The following is a 14,106-nucleotide window of genomic DNA, read 5'->3' on the forward strand; positions in this document are numbered from 1 at the left end:
GGCTCGACTGTTTGAATCAGCTGCAGCTGCGCTTTACTCACGAAGTGAATCGCACGCTTGTTAGAAGTACATTCGGAGCACTTAAAAAATACATCGCTCTCATCGAGTTCTGTCTCAGCGTTCACCGGCTGATGGGCAAGAGCGTGACATGGGATCGCCAGGAACTTACTTAAGGACTATCATCTCATTTGGCATTTACTCACGGACCCAAGAAACCAGTTCCGAAAAATGGTCGAGAATTATAACTTGTCTAATAGCAACTGGAAGATATGTTGCGTCATAAGCCTCTGATGGTTCACAAGGTGCACGGTCCACTCGAAATCCTAATGCTGTATTTGTAGTACATACACTAAGTCTTCTCTGTTGATGTCTGACTAGAGTTTTATTAGAGTTTTACTTTGCAACAATGGGATTCGAGCAATTGATGTGTATATTTTTAATAGTGCACAATGCTACTATTCCTAGGCTGAATGTATGACATGGCTCTTATGTATCATTATGTATCGTTTCCATTAAGTACTAATTTAAATAAAGTCCCTCTGTCCTCAGTGCTAGGTTGTGGGTTTAATACACATTATTATGATCAACCTGTTGAATAGTATAATTGTTGCGAGTCCCCACATGCCAAAGACAGTGGCAAGCTGAAACACACTGGACTGGCTTGTGCGAGCAAAATCAGCCAGCCGACAGGAGCTGGGCTGCAGGTCAAAAAACTGTGGTCAGAAACAAGGGTCACACAAGGGTCACACAAGGGTCACAGGGACAAGAGGACAGAACTGGGCGAAGGGTCAGGAGACTGACCCCACCTCTTTGCCCCACCCCTGGCTTGGAAAGATGGGATTGGAGGAGAACAGAGTGAAGACAAGCCCATCAGATTCAGAAGCCCTCTCGGGAACATTGGAGAGAAACTTAAGAATGCTGCAAAAGATGATGTAATGACCTGTGTTAAGAAGAATGCATGTAGTGAAAATGACACCAAATGTTTTGTGTTGAGCTACAAAGTGTGTATCTGGTAAATGACCCCTTGACCTTAAGCTGGTCCAGGAAGGGTATATAAGAACAGCTCTGAACAGCAGAGAGAAATTGAGAGATTCGACAGCAGTTGGGGCAGAGGACAGAGAGGAGAGCAGATGGGGAGGGGTCATCCCCCGTCCAAACCTGGATGGGGGATGACAGAGAGAGAGACTAGAGAGAGTTCTTGGGGAGATTCTGAGAAGACAAGAGCTAGTGTAAACTAACTCTTATTTAATCATTTTGAACTAATTCCTCCGTGGGGGATAGCAGTTGTTTTTTCATCTACCCATTTTTGTATTTTGATTTTGTAATAAACCTTTTTTGAAAAAGAAACATAATCCTGATTCTTTCAGGTTTTCTCTAAAGCTTCACGAGTGGGGGCTCTGATCATTAATTGCACAGAGGTAAGCACATTAATTATGGGTTCTGGAATTATCAGGACTTACTTTACGGTTTGTGACAGATTAATATAAAGAAACCTTAAGATAACGGGATTGCTTAAAAAGAAGTGAGCTACTACAGAAGGAAAGGTCTTACATATTATTTCACCTTTAAAATAAAAGATATGATTCTAACTTAGGACGCCCAAACCAGGATCTAATACCATAATACTCACCGACATCCCCATCGAACCCTGATGGATGCACCGTCTCATAAGTTCTAACGGAACTGGGTTTTAAAGGAACCGGTAAATGGGACGGGCACGTGACATGGCTTCCCAACGTGGGGCACGACAAATGCCACGTTTGCGACATGGCGCGCCAAACGTGGGGCTACGGAGTGAAGGTCTAAATATTAGATACCGGGCTATCCGACGTAGAACTGTCTTTTAGGCTGATAAAAGCTTGCGCGCTAAGGACCTATTAAGCTTATAACCTTGGAGTGAAAACCGCACCAGTTTCTCGAAAAAGAAAGAAATCTGGGAGAACGGACGATCAACTTAAAAAGGTATAAAGAAAATACGGCATTCCGACGCAAGAAAAGCCAAGGATAAAAGCTAGGCAAAAAATAAAAATAAATAAAGAATAAGAAAAACTTTTAACCAGCCATGGCAGATAGATCTTTCAATATCCTGTAACCGGAGCTTTCAGAATGAGGCTGGAAAAGCTAGTATGGAGCTGCGGCGGGGCGCTGTCCGGGTGCTGAGGCACAAGTGAGATGCGATTAAACGTCATGGCTGGATCAAAATCTAGTGAAGGACTGATATGTAAGAATCTGTGTGACTTGGGCCTCGTTTCTGGTAACACGGGGAGGTATTTGTCACGAACTGTAAAGTAATCATGTTTCCTAGCTTCATAGAATCTCATGTCGGGCATCGTCACGCGCAATGGAGGCTAGAAGCCGGGAACATGTATAATGTGTGAACCTCTGTGCTTAAGGGCTCCGTGAGGGGAGAAACCGTGCCGCCTGTAAAGGACGGACTTATAACTGGGAGCATTGGAACTCTGCTCCAATTAAACTTTGTTTTTAGAGGATCTGCTTGAAACAAGCACCTAGCTTCCGCTCTCGGCAGCCTGCAGATATGAGAAGCCACAGCTGAACAGAGAAAAAGCACTCAGTCAGCTGAGCAACAACAGACAAGCAGGATGTGGTGACATCACCCCTCCCCCTACTAGTTCTGTTGAGAAGGGAGAGTCCTGAACTAACAGCTCCGTATGATTCTGACCTGACAGACAGCTACACTAATAAGGCGTAAGCATTTTTAACCTTGCCACATTTGGTGTTGTTGGCAGGATCCATGTAGTACTGTCAAGTAGGTCCGTGGATGTGAAGTTTGTGGCACCCTGCGCGGGAGTACGAGGACGCGCTTGTGGAAAGAGGGGGGAAGGTGTGACAGTGTGAGCGTTCTGTCACAATGTCTTGATTGATCATGCGCCCTGGCCAGTTGGCTAAGGGGATGTCCCTTTGGCTGAGTGGTTAGAGCGTATGACTCCCACCCCGGAGGTCTGGGGATCGAATCCCGACCGGGCCCTCATTAATCCACCTTGCCACACTTTATAGTTTTTAGCGTAAGCTTCCCACCAGCAGCTGCAAGCAGAGTTAGCTTGTTGCTGTTCAGGTGTGTGAGGAGAATATTTGAAGCTCTGCAGTAAAAGATGTCTTCAGTCTGGAGGGAGAGAGTCTCTGCTTGAAGGTGGAGACTGAGATGTTCCAACCAGCAGCTCAGCTGACCAGATGGCAGTAGAAACTGGTGGAGAAGCAGGAACCCAGTTCTGAACCCTCATGAACAAACATCTGGTTCTTCAGAGACTGAAGTGAGTGATGATGATGATGATGATGGTGTGCATCTGGACTCTGAGCTAGTCAGACTCTGGGTCTGAGACTGGAGATGAAGATGATCCAGAGGAGGAGGCAGCCCCACCCCAAAGAAGGCTGCTGCAGTCCCCTGGCTAGATTTTTCTCGCATGGGGGATGTTGCGAGTCCCCACATGCCAAAGACAGTGGCAAGCTGAAACACACTGGACTGGCTTGTGCGAGCAAAATCAGCCAGCCGACAGGAGCTGGGCTGCAGGTCAAAAAACTGTGGTCAGAAACAAGGGTCACACAAGGGTCACAGGGACAAGAGGACAGAACTGGGCGAAGGGTCAGGAGACTGACCCCACCTCTTTGCCCCACCCCTGGCTTGGAAAGATGGGATTGGAGGAGAACAGAGTGAAGACAAGCCCATCAGATTGAGAAGCCCTCTCGGGAACATTGGAGAGAAACTGAAGAATGCTGCAAAAGATGATGTAATGACCTGTGTTAAGAAGAATGCATGTAGTGAAAATGACACCAAATGTTCTGTGTTGAGCTACAAAGTGTGTATCTGGTAAATGACCCCTTGACCTTAAGCTGGTCCAGGAAGGGTATATAAGAACAGCTCTGAACAGCAGAGAGAAATTGAGAGATTCGACAGCAGTTGGGGCAGAGGACAGAGAGGAGAGCAGATGGGGAGGGGTCATCCCCCGTCCAAACCTGGATGGGGGATGACAGAGAGAGAGACTAGAGAGAGTTCTTGGGGAGATTCTGAGAAGACAAGAGCTAGTGTAAACTAACTCTTATTTAATCATTTTGAACTAATTCCTCCGTGGGGGATAGCAGTTGTTTTTTCATCTACCCATTTTTGTATTTTGATTTTGTAATAAACCTTTTTTGAAAAAGAAACATAATCCTGATTCTTTCAGGTTTTCTCTAAAGCTTCACGAGTGGGGGCTCTGATCATTAATTGCACAGAGGTAAGCACATTAATTATGGGTTCTGGAATTATCAGGACTTACTTTACGGTTTGTGACAGATTAATATAAAGAAACCTTAAGATAACGGGATTGCTTAAAAAGAAGTGAGCTACTACAGAAGGAAAGGTCTTACATATTATTTCACCTTTAAAATAAAAGATATGATTCTAACTTAGGACGCCCAAACCAGGATCTAATACCATAATACTCACCGACATCCCCATCGAACCCTGATGGATGCACCGTCTCATAAGTTCTAACGGAACTGGGTTTTAAAGGAACCGGTAAATGGGACGGGCACGTGACATAATAACAATATTCCTGTAAAAGTCATTTAGTAATGAACAACCTCAGTTCTGTGAAAGAACATCATGTCTCTGATGTGTACACTGCAGGCCTGACCGGGGTTTGCATGCAAGGGCCTGTGTGTGTGTGTGTGTGTGTGTGTGTGGGTGTTGTGTGTGTGTGTGTGTGTGTGTGTGTGTGTGTGTGTGTGTGTGTGTGTGTGTGTGTGTGTGTGTGTGTGTGTGTGTGTGTGTGTGTGTGTGAAACAAATAAAGATAAAAATAGCTAGTGCGGCCACGAGCGGTCGTGCAGGGTAGAGGCTGCGCGAAAACGCCTCTAAAACAAGCGCGTGCCCACGCCCGATCCGTGGAAGCACGTAGAACTAGCAAACGTACTAGCAGAAATCAACGATCGCACACGGGTCATTGAGTGTGTACAGGGTTCGTCTATGTGTGTGGCATTGGGCAATCTAGCGGCAACCGAGTGGCCTGAAGGTGGAACCGGCCAACCCGTCGCCCTCACCATCGTTGCGCTTCGAGATGAACTATTGCTAAAGATGATCGTCTTCGTCAACCACGGCGCTACCAGAGTTACCACGACATGCGCCTTAAAAGCGTTCTCGTTTGGGTCAGCGCCACCAGAATTGAATTGGCAAGTCAGCGGATATTACACAACTCGTAACGAAGACCCTCTCCGCGACCTCGCGGCCAGTGTGCGCAGTGTACAGCAAATGACAAACGATGTTGCGAGCGATATATCGGAAAAACTTTGCACTGACGCGACGGTCGCCACTGCAGGTTGTGTGAGTCTCGCGCAAAGTGCCATATCAAACGTGCGCAAGCTAGTGACAAGCAACTTCACCAGATCCGTAGATTCTGCATACGCTCGGATACGAATGAAAGTATCGAGAGATAACACCGACACGAGTTGCGCGACGGCGCTGGCTGCAGTCGCTACAACACTGGATTTATTAATCAACGTAATTGTGATCGTAATGGCGTTTCGAGTGTGCACCAGAAACTACAACCAGTACTACAGAAAACTGGCATGAGGGTCGCGGTCTAACGTTATGTTGGTGTCTCGCATCGACCGTCGACGGCCGTTTGCCAGCGGCTGAAAATGGCACAGTTGACGAAATGGAAACGCTGACCGTCGATAGCGCACTCTCGCAAGTTCTAACCGCACCATCTCAGGAGACAGACCACAGAGTCATATTAGCGGAGGGTAGATAGAAAATGCGCAAACCGCCGCAACCGCCCATATACATACTATACGAGTTCAACATAGAGTGGAGTAAGAAGTTACTACCGATTGTATTTCCAACGTGCAAGCAGCTGGTGTGTGACGCTTTACTTGAGTATCACAGAGGTTGCGATGTCCTGTGTTCAACGAGCGCATGGAAACAAGTGAACGAACTTCTACCGACGGTACTATTGGGGTATGAGCGAGCTGTAAAATCAATACAAGCTAGGCACGCGGACTTTGCCGTGTTACTGGACACGCATATCGCAACAACAAAACCGGGTCAAGTGTTCGGGGCGTCACCGCGCTCGACTATACACGTCTTGGCCTACCACGAGTACATGAGCCCACAAGATCCTAAGCGAGGTCGAAGCCGTTGTGTCTACCCAACGCAAATTCAGCACAGCCGTGCGCGCTAAGACAAGTCCCTCTAGACTGCTGGAAACTTTGGAAACGTGGAATGCTGGCGTGTACGCGCTTCCTACACATCTCAACGGTATGATCGCGATACTCTCGGCCGCACAACAACTAATGGTCATGTGTTCGGAAGGTCTGATCAGGTCTGACATGACCGGGGTTCAATCGACGTCGAGCGTGCACTCACACACGGATATCCTGGCGTACAGTAAAACGACAGCGACCTCTATGCTCAGGTTGATCGCCGATGTAATAGATTCTACCTTCTTGTAACGTTTCAGCATGATTGGACCTTGTTTTCACACAAATGAACCCAGAATGATGTGAAATTGTGCTTCGTGCAACATAATTCTGGGTGCCATTTAAAAACCATAAGTTCTAATGACTCCATTCCTTTTTGTGGTTGTAGGGGCTGTTGATTGGAGTACACTAAAACAAACCTGATCTCTCTAGGACATTCAAAAGCCAAGTTATAAGCCCACAAATGTGTAACTGGACCACTTCTTTAAATTGACACCAGATCCGGTGACCTTTGGGACATGGTTTGACCCCCTTAGGAAAGTGCTATCATCATGAAACGTTCAGATCACTTACAACTCAATAGTTTCTACCTTCCTGTAACGTTTCAGCCTGATTGGACCTTGTTTTCACACAAATGAACCCAGAATGATGTGAAATTGTGCTTCGTGCAACATAATTCTGGGTGCTATTTAAAAACCATAAGTGCTAATGACTCCATTCCTTTTTGGGGTAATGGGGGCTGTTAATTGGAGTACTCTAAAACAAACCTGACCTCTCTAGGATATTCAGAAGCCAAGTTATAAGCCCACAAAGGTGTAACTGGACTACATCTTTAAAGTGACACCAGGCCCGGTGACCTTTGGGACATGGTTTGACCCCCTATAGGAATGTGCGATCATGATGAAACGTTCAGATCACTTACAACTCAATAGATTCTAGCTTCTTGTAACGTTTCAGCCTGATTGGACCTTGTTTTCACACAAATGAACCCAGAATGATGTGAAATTGTGCTTCGTGCAACATAATTCTGGGTGCCATTTACAAACCATAAGTGCTAATGACTCCATTCATTTTTGTGGTTGTAGGGGCTGTTGATTGGAGTACACTAAAACAAACCTGACCTCTATAGGACATTTAGAAGCCAAGTTATAAGCCCACAAATGTGAAACTGGACTACTTCTTTAAAGTGACACCAGGCCCGGTGACCTTTGGGACATGGTTTGACCCCCTATAGGAATGTGCGATCATCATGACACGTTCAGATCACTTACAACTCAATAGATTCTACCTTCTTGTAACGTTTCAGCCTGACTGGACCTTGTTTTCACACAAATGGACCCAGAATGATGTGAAATTGTGCTTCGTACAACATAATTCTGGGTGCCATTTAAAAAACATAAGTGCTAATGACTCCATTCCTTTTTGTGGTTGTAGGGGCTGTTGATTGGAGTACACTAAAACAAACCTGATCTCTCTAGGACATTCAGAAGCCAAGTTATAAGCCCACAAATGTGTAACTGGACTACTTCTTTACATTGACACCAGATCCGGTGACCTCTGGGACATGGTTTGACCCCCTTAGGAAAGTGCTATCATCATGAAACGTTCAGATCACTTACAACTCAATAGATTCTACCTTCCTGTAACGTTTCAGCCTGATTGGACCTTGTTTTCACACAAACGAACCCAGAATGATGTGAAATTGTGCTTCGTGCAACATAATTCTGGGTGCCATTTACAAACCATAAGTGCTAATGACTCCATTCCTTTTTGTGGCTGTAGGGGCTGTTGATTGGAGTACACTAAAACAAGCCTGACCTCTCTAGGACATTCAGAAGCCAAGTTATAAGCCCACAAATGTGTAACTGGACTACTTCTTTAAAGTGACACCAGGCCCGGTGACCTTTGGGACATGGTTTGACCCCCTTAGGAAAGTGCTATCATCATGAAACGTTCAGATCACTTACAACTCAATAGATTCTACCTTCTTGTAACGTTTCAGCCTGATTGGACCTTGTTTTCACTCAAATGGACCCAGAATGATGTGAAATTGTGCTTCGTGCAACATAATTCTGGGTGCCATTTACAAACCATAAGTGCTAATGACTCCATTCCTTTTTGTGGCTGTAGGGGCTGTTGATTGGAGTACACTAAAACAAGCCTGACCTCTCTAGGACATTCAGAAGCCAAGTTATAAGCCCACAAAGGTGTAACTGGACTACTTCTTTAAAGTGACACCAGGCCCGGTGACCTTTGGGACATGGTTTGACCCCCTTAGGAAAGTTCTATCATCATGAAACGTTCAAATCACTTACAACTCCATAGATTCTACCTTCCTGTAACGTTTCAGCCTGACTGGACCTTGTTTTCACACAAATGAACCCAGAATGATGTGAAATTGTGCTTCGTGCAACATAATTCTGGGTACCATTTGAAAACCATAAGTGCTAATGACTCCATTCCTTTTTGGGGTAATGGGGGCTGTTAAATGGAGTACTCTAAAACAAACCTGACCTCTCTAGGATATTCAGAAGCCAAGTTATAAGCCCACAAAGGTGTAACTGGACTACATCTTTAAAGTGACACCAGGCCCGGTGACCTTTGGGACATGGTTTGACCCCCTATAAGAATGTGCGATCATCATGAAACGTTCAGATCACTTACAACTCAATAGATTCTACCTTCTTGTAACGTTTCAGTCTGATTGGACCTTGTTTTCACACAAATGAACCCAGAATGATGTGAAATTGTGCTTCGTGCAACATAATTCTGGGTACCATTTGAAAACCATAAGTGCTAATGACTCCATTCCTTTTTGGGGTAATGGGGGCTGTTAAATGGAGTACTCTAAAACAAACCTGACCTCTCTAGGACATTCAGAAGCCAAGTTATAAGCCCACAAAGGTGTAACTGGACTACACCTTTAAAGTGACACCAGGCCCGGTGACCTTTGGGACATGGTTTGACCCCCTATAGGAATGTGCGATCATCATGAAACGTTCAGATCACTTACAACTCAATAGATTCTACCTTCTTGTAACGTTTCAGCCTGATTGGACCTTGTTTTCACACAAATGAACCCAGAATGATGTGAAATTGTGCTACGTGCAACATAATTCTGGGTGCCATTTACAAACCATAAGTGCTAATGACTCCATTCATTTTTGTGGTTGTAGGGGCTGTTGATTGGAGTACACTAAAACAAACCTGACCTCTCTAGGACATTCAGAAGCCAAGTTATAAGCCCACAAATGTGAAACTGGACTACTTCTTTAAAGTGACACCAGGCCCGGTGACCTTTGGGACATGGTTTGACCCCCTATAGGAATGTGCGATCATCATGAAACGTTCAGATCACTTACAACTCAATAGATTCTACCTTCTTGTAACGTTTCAGCCTGACTGGACCTTGTTTTCACACAAATGGACCCAGAATGATGTGAAATTGTGCTTCGTGCAACATAATTCTGGGTGCCATTTAAAAACCATAAGTGCTAATGACTCCATTCCTTTTTGTGGTTGTAGGGGCTGTTGATTGGAGTACACTAAAACAAACCTGATCTCTCTAGGACATTCAGAAGCCAAGTTATAAGCCCACAAATGTGTAACTGGACTACTTCTTTACATTGACACCAGATCCGGTGACCTCTGGGACATGGTTTGACCCCCTTAGGAAAGTGCTATCATCATGAAACGTTCAGATCACTTACAACTCAATAGATTCTACCTTCCTGTAACATTTCAGCCTGATTGGAACTTGTTTTCACACAAATGGACCCAGAATGATGTGAAATTGTGCTTCGTGCAACATAATTCTGGGTGCCATTTAAAAACCATAAGTGCTAATGACTCCATTCCTTTTTGGCCTAATGGGGGCTGTTAATTGGAGTACTCTAAAACAAACCTGACCTCTCTAGGATATTCAGAAGCCAAGTTCTAAGCCCACAAATGTGTAACTGGACTACTTCTTTAAAGTGACACCAGGCCCGGTGACCTTTGGGACATGGTTTGACCCCCTATAGGAATGTGCGATCATCATGAAACGTTCAGATCACTTACAACTCAATAGATTCTACCTTCTTGTAACGTTTCAGCCTTAATGGACCTTGTTTTCACACAAATGAACCCAGAATGATGTGAAATTGTGCTTCGTGCAACATAATTCTGGGTGCCATTTACAAACCATAAGTGCTAATGACTCCATTCCTTTTTGTGGCTGTAGGGGCTGTTGATTGGAGTACACTAAAACAAGCCTGACCTCTCGAGGACATTCAGAAGCCTAGTTATAAGCCCACAAAGGTGTAACTGGACTACTTCTTTAAAGTGACACCAGGCCCGGTGACCTTTAGGACATGGTTTGACCCCCTTAGGAAAGTGCGATCATCATGAAACGTTCAGAACACTTACAACTCAACAGATTCTACCTTCTTGTAACGTTTCAGCCTGACTGGGCCTTGTTTTCACACAAATGGACCCAGAATGATGTGAAATTGTGCTTCGTGCAACATAATTCTGGGTGCCATTTACAAACCATAAGTGCTAATGACTCCATTCATTTTTGTGGTTGTAAAGGCTGTTGATTGGAGTACTCCAAAACAAACCTGACCTCTCTAGGATATTCAGAAGCCAAGTTATAAGCCCACAAATGTGTAACTGGACTACTTCTTTAAAGTTACACCAGATCCGGTGACCTTTAGGACATGGTTTGACCCCCTTAGGAAAGTGCGATCATCATGAAACGTTCAGATCACTTACAACTCAATAGATTCTACCATCCTGTAACGTTTCAGCCTGATTGGACCTTGTTTTCACACAAATGAACCCAGAATGATGTGAAATTGTGCTTTGTGCAACATAATTCTGGGTGCCATTTAAAAACCATAAGTGCTAATGACTCCATTCCTTTTTGGGGTAATGGGGGCTGTTAATTGGAGTACTCTAAAACAAACCTGACCTCTTTAGGATATTCAGAAGCCAAGTTATAAGCCCACAAAGGTTTAACTGGACTACTTCTTTAAAGTGACACCAGGCCCGGTGACCTTTAGGACATGGTTTGACCCCCTTAGGAAAGTGCGATCATCATGAAACGTTCAGATCACTTACAACTCAACAGATTCTACCTTCTTGTAACGTTTCAGCCTGACTGGGCCTTGTTTTCACACAAATGGACCCAGAATGATGTGAAATTGTGCTTCGTGCAACATAATTCTGGGTGCCATTTAAAAACCATAAGTGCTAATGACTCCATTACTTTTTGTGGTTGTAGGGGCTGTTGAATGGAGTACACTAAAACAAACCTGATCTCTCTAGGACATTCAGAAGCCAAGTTATAAGCCCACAAATGTGTAACTGGACTACTTCTTTAAATTGACAACAGATCCGGTGACCTCTGGGACATGGTTTGACCCCCTTAGGAAAGTGCTATCATCATGAAACGTTCAGATCACTTACAACTCAATAGATTCTACCTTCTTGTAACGTTTCAGCCTGATTGGACCTTGTTTTCACACAAATGAACCCAGAATGATGTGAAATTGTGCTTCGTGCAACATAATTCTGGGTGCCATTTACAAACCATAAGTGCTAATGACTCCATTCATTTTTGTGGTTGTAGGGGCTGTTGATTGGAGTACACTAAAACAAACCTGACCTCTCTAGGACATTCAGAAGCCAAGTTATAAGCCCACAAATGTGAAACTGGACTACTTCTTTAAAGTGACACCAGGCCCGGTGACCTTTGGGACATGGTTTGACCCCCTATAGGAATGTGCGATCATCATGAAACGTTCAGATCACTTACAACTCAATAGATTCTACCTTCTTGTAACGTTTCAGCCTGATTGGACCTTGTTTTCACACAAATGGACCCAGAATGATGTGAAATTGTGCTTCGTGCAACATAATTCTGGGTGCCATTTAAAAACCATAAGTGCTAATGACTCCATTCCTTTTTGTGGCTGTAGGGGCTGTTGATTGGAGTACACTAAAACAAGCCTGACCTCTCTAGGACATTCAGAAGCCAAGTTATAAGCCCACAAAGGTGTAACTGGACTACTTCTTTAAAGTGACACCAGGCCCAGTGACCTTTGGGACATGGTTTGACCCCCTTAGGAAAGTGCTATCATCATGAAACGTTCAGATCACTTACAACTCAATAGATTCTACCTTCCTGTAACGTTTCAGCCTGACTGGACCTTGTTTTCACACAAATGAACCCAGAATGATGTGAAATTGTGCTTCGTGCAACATAATTCTGGGTGCCATTTGAAAACCATAAGTGCTAATGACTCCATTACTATTTGGGCGTAAGTGGGGCTGTTGAATGGAGTACTCTAAAACAAACCTGACCTCTCTAGGATATTCAGAAGCCAAGTTATAAGCCCACAAAGGTGTAACTGGACTACATCCTTAAAGTGACACCAGGCCCGGTGACCTTTGGGACATGGTTTGACCCCCTATAGGAATGTGCGATCATCATGAAACGTTCAGATCACTTACAACTCAATAGATTCTACCTTCTTGTAACGTTTCAGCCTGACTGGACCTTGTTTTCACACAAATGGACCCAGAATGATGTGAAATTGTGCTTCGTGCAACATAATTCTGGGTGCCATTTAAAAACCATAAGTGATAATGACTCCATTCCTTTTTGTAGTTGTAGGGACTGTTGATTGGAGTACACTAAAACAAACCTGATCTCTCTAGGACATTCAGAAGCCAAGTTATAAGCCCACAAATGTGTAACTGGACTACTTCTTTACATTGACACCAGATCCGGTGACCTCTGGGACATGGTTTGATCCCCTTAGGAAAGTGCTATCATCATGAAACGTTCAGATCACTTACAACTCAATAGATTCTACCTTCCTGTAACGTTTCAGCCTGACTGGACCTTGTTTTCACACAAATGGACCCAGAATGATGTGAAATTGTGCTTCGTGCAACATAATTCTGGGTGCCATTTAAAAACCATAAGTGCTAATGACTCCATTCCTTTTTGGGGTAAAGGGGGCTGTTAATTGGAGTACTCTAAAACAAACCTGACCTCTCTAGGATATTCAGAAGCCAAGTTATAAGCCCACAAAGGTGTAACTGGACTACTTCTTTAAAGTGACACCAGGCCCGGTGACCTTTGGGGCATGGTTTGACCCCCTATAGGAATGTGCGATCATCATGAAACGTTCAGATCACTTACAACTCAATAGATTCTACCTTCTTGTAACGTTTCAGCCTTAATGGACCTTGTTTTCACACAAATGAACCCAGAATGATGTGAAATTGTGCTTCGTGCAACATAATTCTGGGTGCCATTTACAAACCATAAGTGCTAATGACTCCATTCCTTTTTGTGGCTGTAGGGGCTGTTGATTGGAGTACACTAAAACAAGCCTGACCTCTCTAGGACATTCAGAAGCCAAGTTATAAGCCCACAAAGGTGTAACTGGACTACTTCTTTAAAGTGACACCAGGCCCGGTGACCTTTGGGACATGGTTTGACCCCCTTAGGAAAGTGCTATCATCATGAAACGTTCAGATCACTTACAACTCAATAGATTCTACCTTCTTGTAACGTTTCAGCCTGATTGGACCTTGTTTTCACACAAATGGACCCAGAATGATGTGAAATTGTGCTTCGTGCAACATAATTCTGGGTGCCATTTACAAACCATAAGTGCTAATGACTCCATTCCTTTTTGTGGCTGTAGGGGCTGTTGATTGGAGTACACTAAAACAAGCCTGACCTATCAAGGACATTCAGAAGCCAAGTTATAAGCCCACAAATGTGAAACTGGACTACTTCTTTAAAGTGACACCAGGCCCGGTGACCTTTGGGACATGGTTTGACCCCCTATAGGAATGTGCGATCATCATGAAACGTTCATATCACTTACAACTCAATAGATTCTACCTT

The sequence above is a fragment of the Nothobranchius furzeri genome, chromosome 7 (genome assembly GCF_043380555.1).
Source record: "Nothobranchius furzeri strain GRZ-AD chromosome 7, NfurGRZ-RIMD1, whole genome shotgun sequence".
In the NCBI taxonomy this organism is placed as follows: Eukaryota; Metazoa; Chordata; class Actinopteri; order Cyprinodontiformes; family Nothobranchiidae; genus Nothobranchius; species Nothobranchius furzeri.